This window comes from Mauremys reevesii, linkage group 8 (assembly GCF_016161935.1).
Source record: "Mauremys reevesii isolate NIE-2019 linkage group 8, ASM1616193v1, whole genome shotgun sequence".
NCBI classification, from domain to species: Eukaryota; Metazoa; Chordata; order Testudines; family Geoemydidae; genus Mauremys; species Mauremys reevesii.
This window is the reverse complement of record NC_052630.1, coordinates 66,043,135-66,070,692: the sequence shown is the minus strand read 5'-3', so window position 1 is coordinate 66,070,692 and position 27,558 is coordinate 66,043,135. Positions and strand designations below refer to the sequence as shown.

Here is a 27,558-nt window from a genome sequence, read left to right as displayed (position 1 = left end):
CAGCTCAAGCGAGCCGCCGAGACTGCTGCCGGTCGCGAGGTCGGAGGTCCCCAGCCAGCGGCCGCGGGACTCTGCAGTCATGCCAGCTGCCCCCGCGTCCATCCTGCTCCCCGGCTCTGGCGCGCCGCAGCGCTGCGGCCTGCTGGGCGCAAAAAAAAGGTAGAGCTTTCCAGCATTGGAATTTGGGATGGACCTGAAAAACCAATGTTCATTTTCCTCTGTTCCTTATGAGCTCCAGCCTACCACTATTACTGGCTTCAGCCAATGGACAAAGTTCAGTGAGAGTTTTATGAGGTTCCACCTGCCACTCCTCCTCCACAAGATCTCTCACTCCCTATTTACAATGAATGGGTGGAAACAGATTCTGGGCAGCCAGTAGCCTTCTCCACTTCACAAGTAGAGCCCAGCTGCTTGTACTGAGACTTGTGCATAGTTCTACCCATCTACCTCATTTTTTTTCCCCCAGTGAGCCCAACTCCGAAGTATCTGGTGCTTTACAAAAGCTAACCAGTTGTCACAACATTTGTCTGGCAGGTATGGATCCTCCACCTGTTATTTTCCAGATGAGAAGCTTAAAAGTTTAAGATTGGAAATTTTGGCCTTGAGTGTCTAAAATTACGCACTCAACTCTATATTTAGGCACCTAAATGAATGGCCTGATTTTCAGAGGTGCCGAGCACCCCCTGGCTTCTACTGATGTCCATATTTACTCTGGACACCCAAATATGGCCTTTGGTGCCTAGCAGACCAACAGGATTCAAAATGTTGACCTAAGTGACTTGATGCAGGCTAAAAGGACTCACTAGGTAACATCAGGGACTGAAAGCAGGAGTTTTTTGCTCCTAGTCTTATTTTATTTCATGCTGATGAACTGCCCCTTTCTTCTTGAGCTATACTGGTAACTCAGCAAAGGGCCAGATCAATTGTGAGCAGCCAGGTGGTAGCCAGGAAATATTTACAGTAGTTTGCAGTATTGGCATCCTGGACAGCATCATTAGTTGTGAAATGGTTGGGGATCCCATTGGCCAAATAATCAAGGGATGTGGGGCAATGGATTTCATGGGCCTCAAAGACAAGCATTTTTCAGCTGTGGGAGAGAATCATTGATACCCTGCAAGTGGTAGTAAAGACTCACACAATGGGAAGCTTTCGATTCTAGCAGTGGGGTTTTACACTTTCAGGGCTATCTTTTCAAGGGAGAAGGACAGAAACAGACTAATAATAGAAATTGAAATTAGAATGGACATTTTGAAGCTCTCCAAAACTGTAGTCTTCACAGGTCCCAAAGGCTAGCTCTGCCTTCCATGGATTGGATTAAAATAAAAACAAAACAAACCCCACCCCCCACTAGCACGTATGGTCACAGGTGGATGAAAGTTCTCAGAGAGTCAGGCATTTGCATTGGAAGCAGGGCTGGCTCCAGGGGTTTGGCCGCCCCAAGCAGCCAAAAAAAAAAAAAAAAAAAAGCCGCGATCGCCATTGCGATCGGTGGCAATTCAGCGAGAGGTCCTTTGCTCTGAGCGGGAGTGAGGGACCCTCCGCTGAATTGCCGCCGAATCCCTGAAAGTGCCGCCCCACTCCCGAGTTGCCGCCCCAAGCTCCTGCTTGATAAGCTGGTGCCTGGAGCTGGCCCTGATTGGAAGGCATACAAAACTGGACTTGCTGCCTTACAGATGCGCTGGTTTGGGTTCGTCACTTATGATTACGGAGAAGGGGAAACAGGGCCCTCCCTTCTTGCCAGGGCTGCCCAACCTTAGTCATTTGCAGATAGTTGCAGGTTGATAAAAGCTGTAGGCAATTTCACTATTAAATCAGTGTATGCTGCCCTTCTACTATGTCCATGGCAAGCGGTATGGTATTTGTCTTCTGTATAAGCACCATTTTGTTTAAGACGACGACGGGCAGGAACACAGTTGCTCAGTGGTATGCCAGGATTAAGTTAAATATGATCAACAGAAAATACACAATATTGTACAACTCCTGTCAGAGATGCTACAGGGATGTTGGATATGGAGAAACCCCTTCCCTAAAATAAGGGTCTATAAAAATGGACCCTTAACATAAATACCTGAATAAAAATTGTTGTAATGTGATTAGAAACTCGTGAGTTCATATTTTGAAGCTGGATGCACTTTTACTTCCTCTTTACAGTACTTAGTCCCTTTTTATAGCAAAACAGCGTATCACTGAATTATTAAAAGTAAAGCACATCTTTCTGCTTGTGTCCTGCTAGGAACTTCATGAGTTGTGTTATCCCCTGAAAAAAAGTGCACAAATTCATTAAAAATCCTAGAGTAATCTGAAAGGATAAGTTAAGGTTTGATCAAAAGTCATGGAAGTCATAGGAGTCGTCTTATTTATCCCAGTGAGCTTTTAATCAGACCCTAAAATGAGCCACCTTCATATTTTTTGGCAGAGAAAATTACAGTACAGGATTATACTACCACTTCCAAATAACATTTTTTAAAAGCATGGCATGTACTAGGTACCAATGGAGCTTCACTTCCACTTTGGAATACTTGCGGTTGCAGAGTCAAGATATTAGCGTGTCAGTAGCAGAAGTTGGCACAGCTGTCTTTTTAGCATCCGGTTAGTGAATCTTTTACATGTTTGATTAATCAGGAATATTCTTTATTTTACACCCTCGTTATTTGTTATTCTTGCTACATCTTCCCTTTGGCACATATGCCACATCAATTTACACCTGACTTAGCTTATAGCACCATTAATATTTTGAAATTGGACTGCAATGCCTGCATTTCAGTGTAGTGCTGGGGGAGGGGGAGGCAAATCAAAAAACATTTTAAAAACATCATGCAAGCTCTGTGAAACACACACGTGCTACATACTGAATAGTGAACATAAAGCTTAAGCTCAATGCAATGTTGCCTGCTGATTCCATAAACAACAAACAAAGCCTTTGAGTGAGCTTGAGTGAGTTGTTTTCCCTGTGGTCTGAGAACTTGCTAACCCTAGACAAATTATATTTAATATGTAAAAGTCTCATTATCGGAGATCTCTGATTAAAGAAACTGAATTTGTGCCATTATATTCAGTGAAAGATTAACTACTATAGTCAGTTACCTGAAGGGAGAAAGAAAATTTAACTCTTTCACGGTGCACTTCACCCAGAATCATTTTCAAGGATAACCAATTATTACGATTTCTAGGAAGCAAGTCATTCCAATGCAATGCCATAGCAAAAATACCATCCCTCAACAACAGAAGTGTGTGCCTGGAGTAATGCAAAAAGTGGTTAAATACCTAATGGAGGTGACAAGAAGGTAACTGATTTTATAAATAGTCAGGGAGAAGGCCATTTACTGTATTTACTTTTTCCATGTAACCATTTCCTACACGGCTTCCATTTTCTATTGCAATATTCATTCTAATGACAGTAGACATTTAACTGTACTAAGAATCCCATATTTGCATTAAGTAGTACCTTTCTCTACAAGTAGTTCCACTTGAAACCAGCAAGACTACTTGCAGAGTAGATTATTAATGAACATGAGTGAAGTTTGCAGAATATACCTCTTAACTGGAAAAATTCAAAGGTGCATTTATTGAATTGGGCTTGGATTGCTTTCTAAATACTTAGCTATGTGTGTGTAGTCCCATTGGGCTTAATGGGCCTATTCACATGCATAAAGTTAGCCACGTGTTCAAGTACCTTGTTGAATTGGATCCTTGGTCAGTAATAATAGACTATTTCCACCCTGTTCCCTGATATGGCTAGGTAAGAATAGTGACAATGTAAACAATATAAGCCTGCTTGTAAAGGGGGCGGGGGAGTGGGAGACACACACACGGTAAATATTTGTTTTGGTTAAGGATGAAAGTATTGGGTTCGTTTAAAAAAAAAAAAAAAAGATCCATTAGGATGCTTTCTTTGAATCAACTGAATTCCTTCCAAAATGCCTTATGGAGTGGCTGTTTAGTATTCATCTCCACACTCCTGTACAGCAATGGCTGTTAATCTAAAATGTACAAAAATGGGAAAAAACATAATAGTTCTACGAGCAGGCTTATTTTTGCCTATCTGTCTTAGCATTTTCTGAACAAAAAATATACAATTCTAACAGTTAACTAAGTTAAATAGCTAACACTATAAAAACACAGGAATTTATAGCCTAGCGTACCTAAGAATCAGTGAAACCACATCACTGCTCTTCTGTTTTCAAGGTCAGTGCTAAGATAACACACAGTACATATTATACAATTGTTTAGTATAGGAGACATGGTAGCAGACTGAGCCGTAATTCAGAGAGCTTGGCCCTGAGCTCCTAGCATAAATACTGAGTTAACTGTGCCTACACCTTCCATTGTGTAGTTAACGTATTCATTCGCTGCTAGCCTCCAGCAAGTAAAACCCAGAACAGGGAGGGGAAATGCCTGAGCTATGTTCAGATCTCAATCTTACCAATTCAAATCTGGAGTTACTCCATAGACTTTAATAGTGCCATGAAATTAAGGTTGCCAATTTTGGTTGGACGCATTCCTGGAGATTTCATCACATGACAATCTTTAATTCCTGGAGACTGCAGGCCAATCCTGGAGTGTTGGCAACTGTAAATGAAATAAGTGGAGTTGTTCTGGTTTTATATCAGTATAAATGAGATCAGAATGTAGGCCATTTTGTTATTTAGGTCTCTAGAAATACACAGAAAATGGGGTTGGTATTTACTGGATGGATTTCTACCATATTCTGAAAAGTTACCTTTGACATGAAAGCCACTGCTCAAAAATATAAAATGTAATTAGAAAAAACAAAAAAACTCCTAGCTTTTCTTCAAGTTCTCTTTAATTTCTTATCTTCCTAAATGTATGCGTGTGTGTGTCACGCACACACACACACAGTTTGTTCCAGGAAATGTGTAAAATGCCTTCTGGTAACTTTTAAATGAACATGAAAATCTCTTTGAATTCAAAAGGTTTCAAATAATGACAAAAGAGAAGTGTGCTTGGACTATTAACAAATAAAAGGAAACTAAGGTCAGGAATCACTCTCCATAATTAAAATTCATTATCTTTTCTTTCAAACTTCAGTTTTCTATGACATAACTGCATTAGGCTTGAACAAGGCTTTAATGTGCTGAACAGTAATCTTTTCCTGTACACTAATACCAACAGACCTAAGCTACATTTCTTAGCTAGGATCTAACATTTCTGAGTACACGTTACTCTTGCAGTTTCATTTGTCGGTAAAACCTTGTTTACTTGCTTCCTGTTATTAATTATGGGAAACAGGATCCCTGCAAAACTATGAGAGGCTCTTTTAACTCCTGTCTAGACTTTTCAAGGCAAACTATAGATGAGTCTTTTAATGTTTGTGCAAAGCCAGAGACTGCAAAAAATATATTGTTACCTCACACAGCTTAAGACTGCTTATCTCGCTCTCACACACAAAAAAACCCTTAAATCACTGCGGCTCCTACCCTTATTATTAGGCACTGAAGTAACATTTTCTTTCATAGTTGGAGACTTTCTTCATCTGTCACGCTGATTAATTAACAGCTCACAGTATGAGCTCTGAGCTTCAATAGCCTACTGAAAGCGAGAGAGAAAGATCAACATTAAATATTCCATAAAATGCTGAAAAGGAAAAATGCTCTCTTAATACGAAGGGATCTCTCGTACAAAAAAACTAGCCTAATTTCTGTTTTGCTAGATCACACACATGCTAATATCATGCAAGGAGCTGAAAGCAGATGTATTGGGGAGGAATAGTTAGGAAAAAAACTGCAGTAGACTTTAAAAAGAAATATATTTAAATCAGGCTATGTTTGCTCAGAGGAAATGGGGGCCTAGAATACCAACCCTACACTAATGGAACAGTTCTCACCAGTGCTGTAAGAGCTAGTATTAACCTACTAGAAAAACAAGCCTATAACACAACAAAAGTTCATACACCAAGATCTGGGGGAAAAAGATTTGCAGAGTCTCAACCTACAGCTCACAAAAAAACATTTACACATTTGTGGGTTCTCTCTCCCCCTCCCCTAAACTGTTACCGTCTGGCAGTTATTTTAAGAGTTCGACTTTCACCAGCTATGAGCTCTCCCCCCTTTTCTAAGCCCCTCCAATAGTGCTGAGTGGACAGAAATTACAGATGCAAGAAAAGCTGACAAATGACTAAGGCCCCTCCCCAAGTGCCTCAGACAGTCAAAGCTCCTGCCAAAACATGCCTGAAAGCTAGTGAGGAGACAAAGACACAAAGATTCCATTTTCTCAGTGAAAATAGATTTCATGTGTAGAACACCAATGAGAATAATAGGACACTGACACATGCTTGTATTTTCAGAAGCAAAAAATAGGAGTGAATATTCCAAGGACGACTGAAATTATGTTTGATTATACAGCAAGCCCAACCAATGTTGTTTAACCCAATAATCTTTTCAGACTGCAAAATGGTGTGATAGTCTAAAGAATGTGTTTCAATAATAGAAAGCCTGGGGTTCAACAAAATCCAACTTGATCCTACACTGCTAACTTACTAAGAATAATCTTTGCTATAGTACATATGCGATTAAAACAAAGCAAATTTAAAAAGCTATCTTTCTCAAATGTTTGGTGAGGTATTAAAAACACTCACAAAGGTTTGATACTATTAAAAGACTCCCCCACGCCCCAGCATGTGTCATTACTAGAACTTCAGAGAATTTAAAACCCTGACACCCAAGCCTCTGCAATCTTGCAAGCTTTGCCTAGTAAGTTCATTTTGTCTTATTAGGATCCGTGGTTGGCATTCGTCAATGAGCTGGATCTGGTCTGACTTGGAGCTGCACAAATCAGCAGAGAGTTGGATGCATAGTAGTGAGGTATAAGGGAGAGGAAGAACATGATTTCTCTTTGAAAAGAGTTTGTTCATCAGGAAATTGGGGTGAGGCTATGCAACTGGGAAAGGGGAAGGTTTGAGTGTTTAAATTAATCAGGAATTTGAAGAAGAATATTTACACTAAAATACACTAGGTTAAGTGATTTTTTAAAAAGCTGATCCCACTCCTTTATCACTTAATAGCACAAGTAGCTATGATTAAAGGAAGTGTGTAAGTTCCCCTCAGGCTGACAATTTTGGAGATCTTTGTTGGGGGAAGTGAGGATGTATGCAAGGGCTCGCTGTTAGTAGGGTTTTTCCAAATGCTTATAGCTCTGATTACTGTTCATCAACATGCAGAACTCTTGCAAAGCATCTACTTATAATAGCCCCCTTTTTTCTTTTACACAGGATGCCTACATGACTGCTGCTATTTGATATTCCCTCCCCAGTCCAGTAAACCAGCAGACTTTCAGCAGAAACATTAGGACTTACTATATGATTAAGAGGTTAAACATGTATTTTGTAATTAACTACCTGTTGTGGTAATAGCACTGGAGATATTTTAATATTTATAATATTTTAAATACACATTCAACCCTCTCTCTCCTTCCCCGGCACACCAACACATACAAAAGGAGTCAATGTAGAGCAGGTTTCAGACTTCAGGCTAGATGATGACTGCCACAAGCCCTGTGTAAGGCATGGCACGTAGCTGTGGCACCCCATGAACAGCACAAGGAAGGAACTTTTTGCCTTTCAAGAAATCCCTTCCCTTCTTCTCCCTGGCTTGTACCACAAGCTATTAGGATATGCCCAGGAGGGCTCTGCTGTGAGGACCAGCACATTGTGAAGGCCAGAATCAACTTTCCACTCATTCCCTACCCCTTCCCCGTGCATACAGGTGTGCAACAGTATCTCCAGCATACCAGATCCAGGGGCTAGGCAGGCCATGCTGGGATGCAAGGGAAGTTCTTAGACCCCTTATTGCCTGGTGTAGACCACGTTGTATTCGAGTCTTCACCGTTTACCTTTTTTATATATTTCTTTACCAGGGTAAATTTTAGAAACATAGGGCTATCATGAGGTTTGAACCCTTCCAATAGCCAACAATAAAACATTAAGCAAACATCATTTGTGTTACACTAAGTGTGAGAAAGTTACTCAAGAACAATAAGCGAACAATAGAAAATGGTGCCGAGAGATACTTAATGCTTGTCAAACACAGGCAGGCACAGTCCCTACCCCATAAGAATCAAAGAAAGGTTAAAGATGGGGAAGAGGGATGCAACATGGAAGCAAAGTGAGCAGCGAGGATAAGTGCATGCTGGATTAGCTACGGTTTTATTAGTTTTTTTAAAAAGATATAAAACTAAAAAATTTCCTCCCAAGTCCTTTCCCCAGCTTCTCAATCACTATAGACACTCGTCAGCCCCCAGTCACTTAGATTCCTATCCTGAGAGTCATCTTCATCTTGAACCTCTCCTTAGAGATTTGCATCCAGGCAGCATCTCAGGGCTTGTCCACATGGAAACTTAGTGTACAGCAAGCTGAGGTGTGAACTTACTAGTTCTTTGACTGCAGAAGTTTTAGTGCATGGCAGCAGGATCAACATGACGACTTACTTGGCGGCAGGCTGGTGTGGGTAGATTTACATCCTGCCTCGCTGCATGCGATGAGTAGGTCTACACTGTACCGTAAATCTGGGCCTGCAGGACCCGAGTTTGTGGACTTGCGTTTCCAAGCCGACACTTGAGTGTCCACACTGCATTGTAACACCGGGTTCATAATTGCTGGGCCTGAGTCTCTCAACCTTGGTAACACCTCCATACTGCATGCACTACTCACACCGTCTGACCCAACTCTGTGGCTTGACCTGTATTGATCACTGCAGGATGACAAGGCTTGGGCTTGAGTCATCAGGGCCAGCTCCAGGCACCAGCTGAGCAAGCTGGTGCTTGGGGCGGCATATTCTGTGGGGCGGCATTCCGCCCAATCCTAGGGCAGCACGGCCCTTTTTGTTTGTTTGTTTTTTGGTTTGCCGCTCCGGACGCCCTGTAGGGGGCGGCAGTGCGGAGTGGGGGAGTGCCCTGCAGCAAACTGAGCAGGGCAGCCCCTGTTCTTCCCTCTCCGCTGACTCGAGCGGCGCAGAGCCCTCCCGGCAGGCAGCGCAGTGGTCAAGACCGCGGGACAAGCGCCCCGCTGAAGCCCTGACCACCCCCCTGCTCTCTCTCTCCCCCGCTCCCTCCCCTTCCTCCCTGCTAGACTGGGTACGCACTCCGCTGCACGTCTGCAGCACAGGGAGTCCCCCTGCACCCTGGTTCCGGCTGCCCGGCAGGGTTTTTTTTTTTGTTTTTTTCCCCCCTGCTTTGCCACTTCCCCTACCCCCGCTTTGCTGCTCCGGCCACACTACAGGTTTTTCTTTTGTTTTGTTTTTTTTCCCCCTCCTGCTTTGCCGCTCCAGCCGCGCTGCAGGTCCCTCCCTCTCGCTGCTCCGACCGTGACGCAGGTTTTTTTGTTTGGTTGGTTTTTTTCCCCTCCTGCTTTGCCACTCTGCACCCCCCCCCTTTTTTTTTTTTGTTTGGGGCGGCAAAAAAGCCAGAGCCTGCCCTATGAGTCATAGTGGGATTCTGGTTCTGACCCACACCCCAAGCAGCTTTCTAGAACCGGGGTTCTGAGTTTTTGCTGATCCATGTGTGGACAGAAGGGTAGGGGTTGGGATCCAACCTGAGCCAGAGCCTCAGCTTATTGTGCAGTTTGGACATACTGCAAGTCTCAGTGCAGAGAAACCCTATATGTGTTCTGCATCACATCTTTAAGATAGCGTGTTCTGTCTACCCACACAGCCACAAATATCACCCAGGCCCTCATCTTAATTACTGCCACATCCTTTTCACCAGCCTTGACAAATGCACTCTTTCCCCAGTCATAGCCATTCAAAATGCCACTGCTAAGATTGTTCTTCTAGCTCGGGGTCAGCAAACTTTTTGGCCCCAAGGGCCACATTGGTATGGAAATTGTATGGTGGGCCATGAATGCTCACAAACTTTGGGGTTGAGGTGTGGGAGGGGATGAGGGCTCCGAGCTCTAGGGTGGGGCCAGAAATGAGGCGTTCAGGTGTGGGAAGGGGGCTCCAGGTTGCAGTGCAGGTGGGGGGGTGAGGGCTCTGGGGTGCAGGAGGGTGCTCTGGGCTGGGACCGAGGGGTTTGGAGGGCAGGACGGGGATCAGCACTGAGGCAATGGGTTGGGACATGGGAGAGGGTCAAAGGAGCAGGCTCTGGGTGGTGCTTATCTCAAGCAGCTCCTGGAAGCAGCGGCATGTCCACCCTCTGGCTCCTACGCAGAGGCGCAACCAGGAGACTCTGTGCGCTGCCCTGTCTGCAGGCGCTGCCCCTGCAGCTCCCACTGGCCATGGTTGCCAGCCAATGGGAGCTGTGGGCAGGGGTGGCTCTACACACCAGCGCGCCAAGCAGGCGCTTGGGGCGGCCGTTTCCCGGGGGGGGGCGGCATTTGGCTCCGGTGGAGCTCCCACCGGCATGCCAGCGGCAGGTCCACCGGAGCCCGGGACGAGCGGACCTGCCGCAGGCATGACTGCGGCGGGTCCCGTCTTCCCGCGGGTCCGGTTGAGCTGCCGCAGGCATGACTGCGGCAGGTCCGTTTGATCCGGGCTCCGGTGGACCTGCCGCAGGCATGCCGGCGGGAGCTCAACCGGAGCCGCGGGAAGAGGGGACCCGCCGCGGGACCGGGGAAGGGCGGCGCAGCGCTCCGCGCTGCTTGGGGCAGCCCGATTTCTAGAGCCGCCCCTGGCTGTGGGAGTGGTGCTTGGGGCGGGGGCAGCATGTGGAGCCCCCTGGCTGCCCCTCCACGTAGGAACTGGAAGGGGACATGCTAGAGCGCTAGAGCTGGGCAAGCCCCAGATCCCACTTCCTGGCAGGAGCTCGGGGGCCAGATTAAAACATCTGAAGGGCCAGATGAGGCCCCCGGGCCATAGTTTTCCCACCTCTGTTCTAGCTCATTACTTCAACCATGCCACCTCCACCAGTTTCCTGTTCATCACATCAAACACAAGCTGCTGCTTTTCCCTTCCTATCCTCTGGCTACTTATCTCTCCTAGGCTATCAAGAAGTTGATAACCATATCTGCTCAGCCAATGATGGCAGCCTTTATTGTCCACTTCTTACATTTTCAAACAAGCACCCTTGTGCTTTCTCCTATACTGACCTGCACCCATGGTAAGAGCTCTTTGTAAACATCCACAAAGCCCTTTCATTATCCTCTTTTAAATCCCTCTTTGAAACTCTCTGTTGCTGTGATGTTAACAAATTAACAGTTAGGGAGCTAGTGTGCTGAGACCACTGGCTATCATTTGTTTTCCTTTGCCCTTGCGGGCTGTATCCTGATGGCTCATCTTAGACTTAGATCATAAACTCTTGGGGCAAGGACCATGTTTTTTGTTCTGTTTGTACAGCACCTAGCACAGTTCCTAGGCACTATCACAATACAATACACAATTTACCCTGCTCTGTCTTCCCTCCGCCATAGAAGACCTTGGATTTCTCCCACAGCAGTCCCCAGACGCATTCTAGTATCCCTACATCCCCTCCTCTTTTAATGTTCAATCTCTTCAAACCAGGCAGAGTGACATGCTTAATTTACATGCAAAGATAAAATGAAAGTGATAACTTGTGTGACAAATTTCCTCCTCTACCTTGGTGGGTCCTGTGCTTATTGGCGGATTTGCTCACCTCAGCGATCTTCTCCTCTGGTGGAACCCACAGTCCGGATCAACTCTTCCTGTGTCTGATCAGGAGTTGGGAGGTTTGGGGGGAACCCGGGCCCACCTTCTACTCCGGGTTCCAGCCCAGGACCCTGTGGACTGCAGCTGTCTATAGTGCCTCCTGTAAGAACTGCATGACAGCTACAACTCCCTGGGCTACTTCCCCATGGCCTTCTCCAAACACCTTCTTTATCCTCACCACAGGACCTTCCTCCTGGTGTCTGATAATGCTTGTACTCCTCAGTCCTCCAGCAGCTCACCCTCTCACTCTCAGCTCCTTGCGCCTCTTGCTCCCAGCTCCTCACACATGCACCACAAACTGAAGTGAGCTCCTTTTTAAACCCAGGTGCCCTAATTAGCCTGCCTTAATTGATTCTAGCAGCTTCTTGATTGGCTGCAGGTGTTCTAATCAGCCTGTCTGCCTTAATTGTTTCCAGAAAGCTCCTGATTGTTCTGGAAGCTTCCCTGTTACCTTACCCAGGGAAAGGGGACCTACTTAACCTGGGGCTAATATATCTGCCTTCTATCCCTCTCCTGTACACATCTGGCCTGACCCTGTCACACTTGGCTAGTTTCCCATCCCAGTGCAAAAAGTACTGGGCCGTCAGAAGTAGCGGTAGCTTTGTGGACCAACTCTGGAAGCTATTGCAAGAGCAGGGGGCAGGCAGCATGGAAGAAAGCAGATAAACAAGGCATGGAAGCGGGCATTGTTGACTGGGTGAAAGGGACAGGGAGTGGAGCACGAAATAAGAAACAAGACAAGATTTGTAATCAGGAGAGGTAGAGCTATGCTTTATCTACTACAATTAGTAAGCTCACTTCTCCGATAAACAATACAAAAGAAAACATTTTGAGAGGATCGTTAGCTCAAGGAAGTAGATGACAAACATTACACATTAAACAGACCCACAAATAGTTCCCCTTAAACAGGCATATGCTGATAGTGTTGCCTGAATGGGAGAAGCAATGTATTTATGTTCAAATGTTTTATATAAAAAAGGCTACTTCTCACATCAACGCCTTAATATTATTTCTATCTATAAAAGCAACAATTGAGAATTCAGTCTTATATTCTTGTCTTTAATTCTTCCTAATGTGTCTGAATCTGTTGCAATGGTCACAAGTCCTGGCAATAGATGCTACAGGGTGAGCAAAGCAGAGATATTCAACCTCTACTCTTAAGTGACTTGCTTATAGGGAGTTGTAAATTTGTCAGACCTTTGGGATAAAATTTATTAACATTAATGGGGATTGCATGATTAAATCATTGTGCATTGCACTAAACTTTTAGTTGTTAATGTTACTTCAACACTGGGATTTAGGGTGATTTAATTTCCTGGTTTTTGTTATAGTAATAAGAAAGGCAAGCAAGATTTTTCAAAGCCATCTAGAGGACTTAAACATCTTCTTCCATTAATTCCAATAGAAGATGTGTGTCTAAATCCCCTAAATGGCTTTGAAAATCTCAACCAAAACGTCTCCCATGGAACCAGTATGAGAATTAACTCCACAGATCTTAACAGCCTGTGAAGCTTATGCTATTGTAGTACTTCTTGGATTATGAGAACTCTTTACAAAGCAACACAGTCCATCACAAAATAAATATTGGAATTTTGTTTGTTTTACCATAACAGTTCAATGTGAGCCGTTCCCATTTAAGAAAAATAATTTAAAAAAACCAATTTAATAAAGTGGATTTTTGACAAAGAAACTCAAGTGCTTGTTAATGGGCTCTGTTCTAGAGGCGTGCCATTCTGGCAAAAATTTCAGATCTGCATGCCAAAAGTGAAGCTCCTTTAGGAATCCCAGAACTAAGAGCTAGGCATCCAACTCCCACTGAATTTCAATAGGAGTCAGGCATCTAACTCCCTTAGGCTCTTTTGAACATTCCAGGCTAAACTTCCAAGTCTGTATTCAGGCATCAAGATGGAAACATGGCCTGATTTTCAAAAGCGTAAAGAATCTGCAGCTTCTATTGACTTCAACAGGATTTAACGGGGCTCAGGTTTTTTTTTTTTTTTTTGGATAATCAGGCTATTTCTATTTAGCTGTTTAAGGGCTTGTCTTCATTACCACGCTCAATTGGCACAGCTGCACTGACGTAGCATGTCTGGTGAAGACGCACTATGCCGATGGGAGAGCGCTCTCCTGATGCATAATTACTCCACCTCGGTGAGAGGTAGAAGCTACATCAGCGGGAGACTGTTTCCCTTTGACATAAACCGTTGTCCACACTGCCTTAAGTTGACCTAGCTTACCTTGCTCAGGGGGGTGGCTTTTCCACACCCCCAAGTGACATAAGTTACACCGACTTAAGCAGTAGTGTCGACAAGCCCTAGATGTGTACTTGGGGTTAGGCTCTCAAGATTGAAAAGTTTGGCCATAGTGTTCATAGCAAAACTGCACTATGAAAAAGAGAACTACACAGAGTTTAGCATTTTTTAAATGACCAACAAAAAAGGGATCTTGACACCTTGGTGACTAGCACCATTTAGTTAAAATAAATAAACAAAAAACAAACCCATGCCTCATTTTGATATAATTTATTTTTGTTTCCCCTCAATAATAGAACTATTCAATAAAAACAGCAAAAAGTGTAGAAATACAAAATAGTAACCAGCTGTTTGCAACGTTACTGGAAACTGAACAATTACATTTTATTAAAGTTTCTCCCAGTTCAAAACTTTGCCTACTTAGTTTTACCCAAAGCAAACTGTCAGCCAAACATAAATTATTATTCTTATGTCAAGTGGTTTATTATAATATATAAATAAAAACAACTCTGTTAGAGATTTAACACTAGTGGTCCCTGCTATACTGATGTCAGGATCAATTTTCAGCTGATATATTTAAGAAGTCCTGAGCTATCACATAAAATCTTGTTTCTTTGTCTTCCAGAGGAATTGGAGCAGAATTGCAGACCAACAAATGAAGTGAGCTGAAGGCAATTTGACCAATGTTTTCTGTGTGAATTCCACAGAGGCTGATGAAGCATGTTATCAGGTCTCCAAGGTACAGCACAGACATTAGTCTGTTGTGCCATAAAATTAAGAAATTATTAGAGTAAGCTGTTTTCTTGACCTAGATGAAAATACCAGGAATACAGAGAAGTCCTGCACTCTGCACTGAAGTGTATCTTTCCTAACTGACATTTACTAACATGTTATTAAACATATGCCAGCTCTGCCAAATAATCAGGAAGTGCAGGCACCCGAGCATAAGGGCAGAGACTGGCTTTTAAGAAGCTCCACCTGTCTCATGCAGTCTGGTATCATAACTATTTCTATGTCACAGAGTGCAACATAGTGTTTGAATGATAGACAAAAAGGACCAAGATGAAAGTGATTTCAAAGCAATCCTGTAAGCCTTTTTGCAGGAATCAAAATAATACAGAGACTGAAATAAATGGACAAGAGTTTGAAATAGGCTATAAAATATCATGGCAAATTTTAATTTATTTATTTTGTAGAAAAGGATCTCAAGTAAATGATGCCTCCTAATAAGGCACATGACAATCTCAATTATGAGAATCATTATTCTAGGCACTGTGTGCTGTTTTATATTCCCAGCAGGATGTTTTTCATCTCATCAAGAGTTTCCAAGGCTGTCTAGTGTTTCTGTATATGCAAAACATATTCAAGCTTCACTCCCTCCCCACGTCCCCAGCCCAAAGCTTCACTAATTAAAAAAGCCCTGTCAAGTGGTCAGACAGACTGGAACTAGAGGATTATAGGTAAGAGGGATGAAATGAAGGGTTGAAAGCTATAATTTCTCTTTCTGTGGTAGCAGCAGAAGTAGCTGTTATAGACAGGCAAGTTAAAAAAGTGGCTGCCTTGGCTAACAGGCTTTGTAATAACTTGTTCCCCAACAGAAAGTCATACGAACCTCACTTGTAAGATGCAATAACTGCTGGGTTGTCTCTTTTTCTCCCATCTCATGCAAGCACTACACCCTCCGGCTGATTTTCTTCCGGTCCTCGCTCACTGATTCCACTCCTTCCATTCCCTCACTTTTTTGTCCTGCTGCGTTAACAGTAATTCCTAGGCCTTTGACTAGTGTTCCATGCTGGGAGCTGCTAGCAAACAAAGAGAATACTTTTAAAAAGGAGAGAAATTGAAATGAAGAGGGGGAGAAACAACCATGGTTCTATCCATTTTTGTATACACGGTTACAACTGTGTATAAATAATATCTCACGTTGAACAATGTTAACTTTTTTTCTCCAGTCGCCAAATTGGTTGACTGGACAGATAACCACGATAGTGAAAATTACCCCTCCAAAGTTCTTTAGGAAAAGACAAATGACTAATGTGCATGTAAGAAATATGGTAAAGTAATTATCTATTTGTAGCTGAATATTTTCCGACAGAATGGGGGCTTCCTGTCTCCCCAATCCAGTTTCCAGTCTCTTTACTCTGAATCTCACTGAAAAAGTTGCCGTGTTATCTTTAAAACTACTTGTCACATGATGGTGTGTGTGTTATTCTCTAGTACTGCAATTGCTTGAAGCTCTGTGGGATACTGCACCCAAAGAAAGGTGAACCACTGTAAAAAACAAACAAACAAACATACATGTGTGAAAGGCTCAGACTTTGGCCCAGATTCTTAGTTCTACATCAGCTGCAGATTCCCTCAGAACATGGGAAATCTTGGCTACCCATTTAGGACAGCTTTCAGGCTCCTTGCACGGCAGAGCCAGGATTTGTCCCCTTTTGTGCCTGCGTGTTTAGATTGTGACATCATCCCATCTGTCTAGTCAATTTATGTGTGGGGGTCTGCAGTCAAAACAAATTTATCACCTCAGATTTGCTATTGGTGTGTTGCCTAGGAGCTGGGATTTCAAACATTGCTGTAGCTTTTGATTTTGTTGTTGTCATCAACAATCATGCTGCCTTACATGGTGTCTTTCAACAGAGGGTCACAAAAGCATCATTATGAACATTAAGGAAATCAATCTTATAGAGGAGCTGTGAGGCAAGTAGTGTATCCATTTTATGGATGAAAAACTGAGTCACAGAGGTTAAGTGATCTGTCCTGGGTTATACAGTGAATTAGTGACAGCAAAGCCAGCACTTCGGGTGGGACTGTGAACATTCATATGCGGCCCTCCCCCTTCACTGCTAACATCAATCAATTTGTTGTCCACTCTTCTGCATAGGGCCAAACTAAGAGCATGGGAGATTAGCAAAATGATCCTGTAGGCTACACCCCAAATTTAGTCAAGTCTCATTTTACAGAGAAAATAAAGGTTTGGTGAAGATCTTTAGGTTCTTCCCACAGATCCTGCTTCATAAACTGGACCTGGCTGCGTGTTCCTTTCAAGTCTAGTGATTAGCTGACATTTAGCATCAGTTTAATAATTTCCAACCTATCTTCATAAGGAAGAGGGCAAGGAATTTAAGAAGGGAAATTGTATTTTTACATTTCTACTTCCATCACATTACAGGGGTCCAGGACTTTGTAGTGGGTAGTAAGTGGGGGCAGGAGGAGGGAAAGGATGGTTCCCAAGAGCCAGAGCAAGGAATCGGACCCAGGAGTCATTGCTTCCACACCAGTGTTCTGTTCACTAAATCACAGCTTTTGACTAGCAATGCTGATTTTTGTTCATATTTTGTCTTTCAATCTCATCCTCTAAAGAATGTAGTTTTTAGAGTGAGGATTACATTTAGGGCCTGTCAAATTTAACAGCATTCCTTTAACCAACTCCATAAGCACTATTTAAAAATATATCTTGCAAATATACACGAGTGATGCACTCACCTAATGGTAGAGAGAGGGAAGGAGGGAGACACAGGGCACAGAAAACCCTTTGGTTCTTGTAGCATAAGCAGGAAGTGGATTAACTGAAATCAAAGCCTTTCAGAATCAAGGCCTGCAACTAACTGCATGTAGGAGTACCCTTGCACTCACATTGAGCCCCATGGAGAGTCAGTACATGGAGAACAATTGCCGGATCAGGGCTAAAGTCAGAAGAATACGTTCCAGCCTTAAGGTCAAACTCAGTCCTCAAACAATAACATTTCCACATGATCTATTTAATTTACCTTTTTTTAAAAAAATGTATTTTAAAGTTTTTTTATAATTTTAAAGTTTATAAAAATGCTTCTTATGCTACTGCAAAGAGATGGTATAAATCTATTTATTAGTACAATTTTTAAATGAAAATGAAGACTTTCATTCAGCTTTTAAAAATGAAGAATAATTTTGAATGTTGAATAAAAATATCAAATTTTAGCCACAGTGGAGCAAGTCTACATAATGAAGTCCATACATGAGGAACACAGGAAAATAAGCAACCAGTTGATCACAAAAATCTTAAAACTAGCCTCTTATATTGCTCAAGTAATTTAGTAGGAGCACCTTCAATGATGTATTAAAACTAGAGGCTACTGTTGACTTCTATACTGAATGCAAACTCTGAAAAACAGAAAGGCCTACAAGGCCTATTAATAAAAACCTTTTCAGTAATGAAGCTGTTGATGAATAAAATTATGGATTAATGTTTCAGCAATAGACCAGAGAAAAATCTAGCAAAAGCTCCTAAAATACCAGTGAGATAGCTTAAAGCCACCCCCCTTTCATTTAGAGGCTAGCCTTAAAAGCCAATCACTACGTGTTATACCAACGTGTGCAGTTATAATGGATTTCAACAGATCAAAGAGTCAGAGTTTATAGACTTTTATCAGAGGATGCTTACCAACAATGAGCCTTAAGAAGAAGTAACACTAACAGGATTACTGTGGATAATAAAAAGAAACAGAATGCACAATTATTGTAAAGAAAGGGGCATTATCTGATGTGATAGCTGCCACTGAAGAAAACCACCACAGATGACAGAGACCTGAATCATAAAAACCAGTAAATGCCAGCCTATTTTTCTCTGTTACATTGAATTGCATTAGACGACACCCGTGACTGAATCATTTGTATTGATTTTTCTTTTAAAATCAAGGTATCTATGATTGAAAATAAAAGTGATTAAAAAATTGCGTCACAACATCTGCAGGGATTGGATGTACTGTTCATCACCTGTGAACTTATGATAAAGCAGCCAGTACCACGTAATATTAACCCATAGAAATAGGAGAAAACAAAACCAAGTGAGACCTCCCCAAAAAATGAAAGTTAACTCATGGTTGAATGGAGCAGAAACAGAAAGCCCTTTCCAAACAGCAGAATGTACTGAAAGCTGCTAGCAGATCTACAGCAGACGTTGGACATTACTACCTTATATTATGTACTGCATGCACTTATGCTGTACTAGATGTTTTCAACAGTGTCCAAAGCAGACTTTAAGGTCCAACCAAAGCCAAAACATCTGAAGGTCATGACAGCCTCTCAAGAGAGCATTTCAGTGCTGTGAGTTTGTCAAGAGACTGATTCTTATTGAGAAGATTAAACATACACTAAAGAGAAACTGCACCAGTGCCATCTTCTCAACTACCTGTGAATCAGAAAGATCAGAGAGAGCTTGGAAAGTAACTAGATCCTTGTTAGAAGACTGATCCATTAAAAGGAATACAGTAGAATGGTAGTGTTCTTCAATCACGCTGGAAACTCACCTTAAGGTAGATAACAGACAAGTCAGTTCCTGAGGCTATTTCTTCTGGCCACAGCTGACACAAAGGTCCACAAATGCCTCCAAAGAGGATATTTTAGTGACTAAAGAGAGAAAAACCAACATGTTGATTACAAAGAATTAGTGGTATGGAAACAAGGCATGATCCACGAAAAATCCTGGGGGAGGGAAGGCCATTAAGAAAAAAAAGCTGTATTCAAGTATACGTGACAAACTAGAGATATTAAAGATATTCAAGAGGGGCCATATTGTACCATTTACAATGGACCTCCAGTTCCACTTCCAACAGATGCTATAATAGTGACCAACAAAATTAAGTATATTTGAAGTTCAACGTTTTTCACATTGCAATATGAATTCAAACAAGGGGTCAGATGGAGGTAACATTACAAAGGAATATGAATCTATAGCAAAAGTAGGCCAATTTGGCATTGTAGTTAGGCATCCCCCTCCCCTCACCACACACATCTGGTCTGTTTGAGAAAAAAGCAGCCCACATACTGATAACATGCTATTCTAATTTTTGCTAAGTGCAAAGAGCCATTCTAAATAAAGTAAAGTACGGGGTGCATATACACATGTGCAAAAATGGAATCATGAGAATTTCTGTGCAAAATTCCATGGAACAAAACTGGATCCCCCTCCAATCAGAAAAAACCATACCATGCTTTGTTCAATTATGTATTTATTTTAAAAATCTCTCTCTCTCTCTCTCTCTCTCACACACACACACACACACACACACACACTATCAGTCACATCACATCAATAAACATTGTGGAAATTACAAAATCTAGGTCAAACATTTGTTTGTTACTAAATGACAAGCATTGGACTTGTATGTTAAAATTTCATGTCCTGGTGAAAATGTGATTTCCCTCCCCGTCCCCCTATCTCTCTCATCCTTATTTGAATGAGAAAAATGGTGTTTTCTAGAAGTTTAATTTTAGACTTTCTTAAAATGAAGTAGCTTGCAATACAATTAACAGAGGTTGTATCTTTGGAACAAACAGCATAGTGTGATTAAAGTTTTTGACATAACTAGAGCACATTGAATAGGATGAAAAATACAGAAATATTCAAAACAAGGCTAATCATTTTCTCTTGCCTGAATCCTACCCAAGCTTTCTTCCATAAGATAACTATTAATATCATTATTATTTGCCTTAATCTGTGTTAGGTTTATTATTGTGGTAACACATCAGTTACACTATGCTGTTCTATTGCTTCATTAAATGTGTTCATAAAGCCTATGCACATAGATTTATGCAGGCACCTCAATAGCATTAATAGAAACTGTGTGTAGAAATCCCTTCTGTCTCAAGTGAAGAACAGATCACATTGTGCAAGGGGGAAAAAAAACCCACCATCCATAAATAAATGTACAATGATGGATGACCACAGTTCTCAAAAGACTGTTGCAAAACTGAAATATTCACTAGCTATGCATAGAACATTAATTTCGTAGCACAGAGAATGGTGATTTGGAGTTTCATGCTACTTTGAAAACTTGATATAATCAAATAATTCAATTAATTTTGAATAGTGATGATACATCTGACTCCCCATCCCCCATGTCCTCTGTTTAAAAGCAAAATGGCATGATTCATTAAAAGAGTATGGGACAAATCCTTGCTGAAGAAGGGCCACAGAAGGCACAAAACGCGACAGAACCATTATATTGCCACTGCATGAAGTGGGAAAGAGACCAGATAGGAGAACTCCACACCCTTTGTTTCTCACACACTGAGCCAAGCTCCATCATAATTAACTCCAGAGGAGTGCAGGAAAGGGAAGGTTGCGGGCAGATCATGTTGTGAGAAGGGTGAGGTTAATAAGTCTGAAAACTGCCCAGATTTTCAGCCACAAGACACAGTGGGCTCTGGCCACTAATATAGCCTGGTGGCCAGAGTAATGGCCACAGATTAGCTGCATGGGTGTCCGGTGTTGTAGCCTCAGACTGAAGGCAGCTATAATCCTCTATCCTGACTACTTTTGCATTTACTGGAGATTTGAAGAGGGCATGGATTTGGGGGTTTCATCCTATGCACTTTTCTGCAAAAGATTACAGCCATATATTATTAACAAAAGACAAATTGTGCTACCACAACACAAATAATACACAAGAGTTGGGGTTGCTATGTGTGGGCCCCCAATGTGCTAAGCACTTTACAAACACTCAGTGAAATCCATCTCTGCCCTAAAGAGCTTTTAGGTTAACTAGACAAAACAAAAGGTGGGAGGGGAAAAACAGAGGCACAGAAAGGTGAAGTGACGTGGCCAAGGCCACACAGTAAGACTGTGGCAGAGCCGAGAACAGAACCCAGGTGCCCCGAGTCCTTGATCAGTGGCCTATCCAATAAGCCATACTGCCTTTGAAAAGTGATGTTTGGTTTACGTCTGAAAACACGGCACAGTTAACAGGAAAGGGGAAATGTCTGAAAATAGTCTGAATTTAAAAGGCCTGAGTTTGGAGAGTATGGTAACCTGGCAGCTCTCCCCCCATCCTTTCTTTGTTCAGGCTAGCAAGTGGCTGTAAGGAGTTAGAATTTAGATAGGAGGTTATTTATCAAATGGACATTTCTCCTCAGGCAGAGGAAGCTAGAGCAAATGGGGTTTTAAAGGAAAATGGAAGCCCAGTAATACAACATTTCCAAAACTTTATTAACCCTGCCTCCCTTTCAAAATAATAAAGATACAGATGGAGAGGCCAGTTTATTGGAAAGGTCAAAGATAGGACGAGGGCCTATTATTCACACAGGATCAAGTTTATTGCAGCCTTTGGCAGACAGCAAAAGGAAAGAAGTGTGCTGGGGTTTTAGTTCCCAGTTTGGTCACCTCACCAGGGGGCTTGTTGTATTGCCTGAAGTTCAACTAACCTGTGGGGAAAGTACAAGGAAAGAGAAGCAGATCCTTCTCCCTATAAAGCTGAGTCCAAAATGGCCAAATCCTGAAACTTGGTGAGCTCCCTCAATTCCCATGGAAACCAAGTATGACAAGGAGGTGTTCAGCACCTTTCAGGATTAACCTCATGAGGCAGTGGGAGCACCACTTCCCAACTAAGGGCTACTACTTTGGAGGAGTAACCATATTAAACAGAAAAAGAAATCAATTCTCCCTTGGAGCTATTAACCTGATTTTGAGCATTCTTTCAGAGAGCTGTTGAAACAGAATCATTTGGTGTCTTGGCAGCTTTGGTTTGATGACTTGCTTTAGTTCAGATAGGGTTTCTTATTCCTATTTAAGACATGATACCAAGTCACACATCCTAGACTGACACACACACACAGGAATAGTATATGCAGATCTCCATTCTCCTGTGTAAAAAGCGGATTCCACTTCACCATGGCAGTTTTATCCCAGACCTCAACTAGGATGCTTAGAGTCCTCAGATGTGTACAAAAAGTGGGGAGAAGACTGTCTGTCCTATCTGGGGACAAACCACATTCCCCAGTGGAACAGTCCTGGAAAATACACAATACACCACAAGGAGAAATTCACTAAGATTCGTCCTTTTAGCCTCCCTCCTGTGAGTTTTCCCATCCAAGGAGCAATAAGACTCATTTAAAAAAACAAAAACAAAAAACGGATGAGGGTTTGAGTATCTACTGATATGAAGTTACACACAGATTACTCTGACTGTATCTCTATTAGGGATGGGCAGAAATTCAGGTTCAGCTATTAACCACCAAATTTGGGGGGGGGGGAAGCGATCTAAAGAGACTGCACTACAAATTCCTGGGAAAACATTTTTACCCTTACCAAATTGCTCACTAGAGACTGAAGGTTTTTTGTGGTTTTGATTTAAAAAGAACAAAAACAAAACAAAGAAAAAACCCCACAATCACACCCCCAGCATTCCCACTGAATGTACTGGGGGTGTTTGGGGGAATGCAAGAACAGGCCCCAACTGGGTGGTGAAGGCATATGGGGGACTTGAGTTTCTAATCATCCACCTATGGCCCAACTTCTTTCACAACTGTACAAAATCTGACAAAAGCAGAGATATCCAGAACTCAAACTACCCCTGCATTCTTCACTCACTCTGCGTTTAGGCATTGCTGAGCTCCCAGCTCGCCGAACAAGTTTTACGGTGGGCTCCAATACCTAGGCCAATATTGGAAATACAGAATGGCAGTTCTCATTCAGTTCAAATTTGACCTTAAACATTTTTAAAAGTTGTTGTTTCCCTTTACATGCTATACAAGATGCCATATTCTGTCCTTAACTCCATGTGTGTCTCCCCCATGACTTAAATGGCAATACTGTGACTTGAAGGCAAATTTTGTCCCACTATATTATGCTTTACTGTATCTACAGCACTGCAGCCACATCCAGGCGGTGTCAATGGATACAACATTCTCTGATAGCAAAATCATATCCCTTCCTTCCTGCAATTACAACACTATTCCATACAACAAACACTGACATCTGGAAACCTACTACCATGATAGCAGCTGCGACTCCTGTTCTAAATCAGGAAGTGAGCTGTACTCTCCTCAGGGTTTTAATTGTTATGGAACACGCTTGTAGCTTTAAAACACAAGAGTAGCAGCCAGCTTGATCACTGAAGGAAATACTGTAGGATATACAATTTTAATGGAAAAGGTGATAGAAGTAGCATAAATACACCTGTGTGGGTTCACTCAGTGGGTGTATACACACACAGACACACACACACACACAGACACACACACAGAGATCTCCCTCCCTTGTTAGAAACAACTACATTTTAATAGGTTCATTCATCACTTCTATAATACCATGGAATTGGAATTTCTTATATTCATTTCATTAGTTCAAATTTAAACTGAAGTACAATGGCACAGGCCATGAGCATTTAATTTGTTAATCAAAAGCAGTGTTGTACCAAGTCATCAGTTATCAACATTTAGCAGAGTAAATGATGATTTTAAACTTAGTGACTTTCTACTCTCATTTAAAAAGGCAGAGTGGTTTGGGGACATGGTAGTCATTACTTGTGTCATGCTGTCCCCTGGCTTTAAAGTTTATCTCATTATTCCTCATAGTAGCTTTAAGGCAAAAAGGTGCAACAGTAGATACTGGCCTCTGCTATGTGAGAGGGACTAAGCATTTGTAATCTTGATTCCTTATCAGGCTATTGAGAGAGTATGCAGTGTAGTTGTAGCTGTGTGGGTCCCAGGCTATTAGAGAGACAAGGTGAATGACCAACTTCTATTGGTGTGAGACAAAGCTTTCAGCCACACAGAGCTCATCTTCAGGTCTGGGAAAGGTATTTCCAGTGTCCACAGCAAAATGCAAGGTGGAAAAGATTTAGTATAAGTTGCTGAGAGGGGGTTAATTGGTTATAGGTTGTTTTAATAAGCTGCAACCCCAGTTTGTTCAGTCCATGATTTTTAGCATCTAGCAGAGTAATGAATTTAAGCTCCTGGGCTCATCTTTTGAAAGTGTTATGGAGGTTTCCTTTGAGGACGACCACTGAGGTCAGATATAGAGTGATCACTTTGTAGTGGAGAAAAAAAGTGTTCACCCTCAGGTGATAGGGTGTTTTTGTCTTTTATCATTTTTCTGTGTGAGTGCATTTGAGAACATAGTGATTTTCTAGTTTCACGCACACAGTAGTTTTTGGGGTATTTAATGCACTGGATGAGGTACAGCACATATTGTGATAGGCATGTGTAGGGCCCATGGATCTTGAAAGGTGCTTTACAGGGGGGTAGCAAAGAGTCTTGTGGCACCTTATAGACTAACAGATGTTTGGGAGCATGAGCTTTCGTGGATGCATGCATATTCACCCACGAAAGCTCATGCTCCCAAACGTCTGTTAGTCTATAAGGTGCCACAAGACTCTTTGCTGCTTTTACAGATCCAGACTAACACGGCTACCCCTCTGATACTTTATAGGGGGTGTTGATCATTGTAGCCATGGAGATGTGTCAGGTTTTGGATCTGTAGTTCTGGAAGGGTCTGGTGCCACTTTGAGTTGGTGTGTCCTGGTCTGTGGAGAGCTTGCTTCTGATGAGGAGCTTGGAGAGTTTGGGAGGTCCAACCTCCACTTCTGGCCTTGCTCCTCAATGACTCCTGGAATGGTTGTATTGAAATGTACTACTCAGCATAAAAGAATATCAAAATCAGATCTTATAGAAAACACACAATTTTCTAACATCACTAGACTAGCTTCTGTGGTTAATTTGTCAAGCTGTGTACTTGAAAGATTCCCAGTGATTCTTTCACCTCCTTCAGACACTGCTTACTTTCCCCAATTGATTTGATTGTTACAGCATTGTACTGAGGGTATAAAAAAGGAGATGTGACATCAGTTTGAAAGCCATGAATCCTTTAGCCTTGCCAGAGTGCTTACTCAGCAATGCCTATTCCCCTTGGTGCTACTTATTGCTAGCTCTAACACCTTGTTCACTTTCCAGTCCTCACAGCCTCTCAGAAGTTAAATCCACCTGCAGCCCAGATAAAGGAAGAGGGAACCCATCACAATGTTCTGCCTCACTATTTAATATGATCTTTTAGTTGGCATATGTTAATAATAGTCTTATCACTGCTGATGCTAACAACTTCTCTGCCTCCTCTTTGGGGTATCCTTTTCAATATTTAGATTCCAGAGTTATTCTATTCCTACTATAGGATTTGATCTCATGCCCATTGTAAAACCTGCAGGAGTAAGCTTACATCCAGGAGGATGGAGAAGGGGGGGAAAAAGAACACCATATGTTTTTCCTCAAAGTCACCTCCAAATATTTTCAAGGAGGGCAGGATTTGATCCCAAACAAACAGAAGCAGCAATAGGTTAGGCCACAATTTCTGGCTACTAGCTGAAAGCACAGGACTTTCTTCACTTATATAAAAGTGTCCCTTGACTTCTGTCTGTCTACCAATATTTGCATCATTCAACATAGAAATAGCAATTGAGTTTTAGATCTGGCTTATGCAATGAGGGGAGGAGGCACATGCACACACACTGACTACTCAAGGTTTGGGGCTTTCTCCAGTTTACTAGATGAGTGGTTTTGGAGAAGCTGCCTTATTTCACAACAGTTTACTTTTGGTTTGTCCACAGAACAAAAGTAGGACTTAAGTCATGCACGGCATGAATATTTTGGTAAGAGTGCATAAACTTAACCATGGGGAGGGAGGCAAGTCGTGGCAGAAAATATTTACCTGGTATGGCAATCAAGTTATATACAATGAGCCAATGTATAGGAAAAGTGGTATGAGTAACTGCAACTTACAAAGGCTGTATTCTTTTGTTTGGGTTTACACAGTACAAAAAAAATAGAGCATCTATCATCAAAAATCCCCCCACTAGAAATCTGGAATACATTAAACAAGCTTAATTTACACAATATTTATTTTCCCTTTTGAAATATGTATCTGAAAAAACAGTTTGCAACCTACTATACACACACTTCATGAGGTGTTCTATGATCAGGCCTGTTCCTGGAAAGAATCACTAATTTGGCAATTACAGCATACATTACACTAAGGTGCATTAAATGTCTGGCTTCCATGAGGGCAAGGAGTATGAGCAGCTACCTAGCTTAAATCCACTGAGCAAAACATGCCCTAGTTATAATTTTAATAGCACGGAATTAAAAAAAAATAGAAACCTCTGAAAGCCAGAGAGAGTGTATTACAACAGCTTGGTGGGACCAAATGAGATGCATCAGGAATGCAGTCATAGGGTTATGTGCAACTCTGTTACAGCTGAACATCAATGGATTCTTGTAAAAGTAAGCTTTGTGTGCTACTTTAATGAAAGTAGAACACACAGTCATGACATAGTTCACAACAGTGAATTCTGTACTGAATGTCAAAACTAGGCATGGGATAGCTAAATATAACCTGCTTTCCTTTGCCGTGAAGCCTTGCAATGACACAAGCCAAGTACCCTAATCAGAAAAAGTCTATAGTAGGGGAAAAGAAAACACCACACACCTCTATTCTGTATGAAAGAGTAGTGTCTTTGGACAACATTTGGCTCCACAAGTTCAAAGGGGCAATTTTATCTGCATTGTAAGTACAGACCCAAACATTTCCCTTGTCTTTTGTCTCCATGCTATAGCTATTTTGTCCCATTTAATGCCATTTAAATTATAGACCTGCAGCAGCCAAGTAGTCAAAACACCACATCATCTGATGAAACATTGCATTATAATGTCAGTGTGTCTGTGTTTTAACTATTCTTTCATATACTGTACTTGTCCTCATCAATCACACACTCTCTCTCTCTGCCAGAGAATAGCTATAAAAGACAGCTATCTTTAGAGCTCACTAAAGTTTCTAACAAAGGGCCCTAATACTTCATTCACTGCACAGGCAAGACTCCTTGATATCCAAAAAATCCATTGATATAAACAAAATGCAGGATCAGACTAAAGATCTTTTATGA

At 42.0% G+C, this 27,558-nt stretch overlaps 2 long non-coding RNA genes across 3 annotated transcripts in view; one reads left to right on the top strand and one right to left on the bottom strand.

The window, feature by feature from the left end:
- The window catches only part of LOC120371048, a 77,791-nt gene that overhangs the window by 28,257 nt on the left and 21,976 nt on the right, over positions 1 to 27,558 (top strand). The window contains exon 3 of the long non-coding RNA XR_005584119.1: positions 14,493 to 14,606. This is a non-coding gene — a long non-coding RNA (uncharacterized LOC120371048). The remainder of the gene's footprint in view (positions 1 to 14,492; positions 14,607 to 27,558) is intronic.
- The window catches only part of LOC120371047, a 68,612-nt gene continuing 55,205 nt past the window's right edge, over positions 14,152 to 27,558 (bottom strand). For both annotated transcript variants that reach the window (XR_005584117.1, XR_005584118.1), the window contains exons 2-5: positions 19,156 to 19,255; positions 18,291 to 18,330; positions 16,020 to 16,138; positions 14,152 to 15,666 (exon numbers count right to left, since the gene is read on the bottom strand). This is a non-coding gene — a long non-coding RNA (uncharacterized LOC120371047). The remainder of the gene's footprint in view (positions 15,667 to 16,019; positions 16,139 to 18,290; positions 18,331 to 19,155; positions 19,256 to 27,558) is intronic.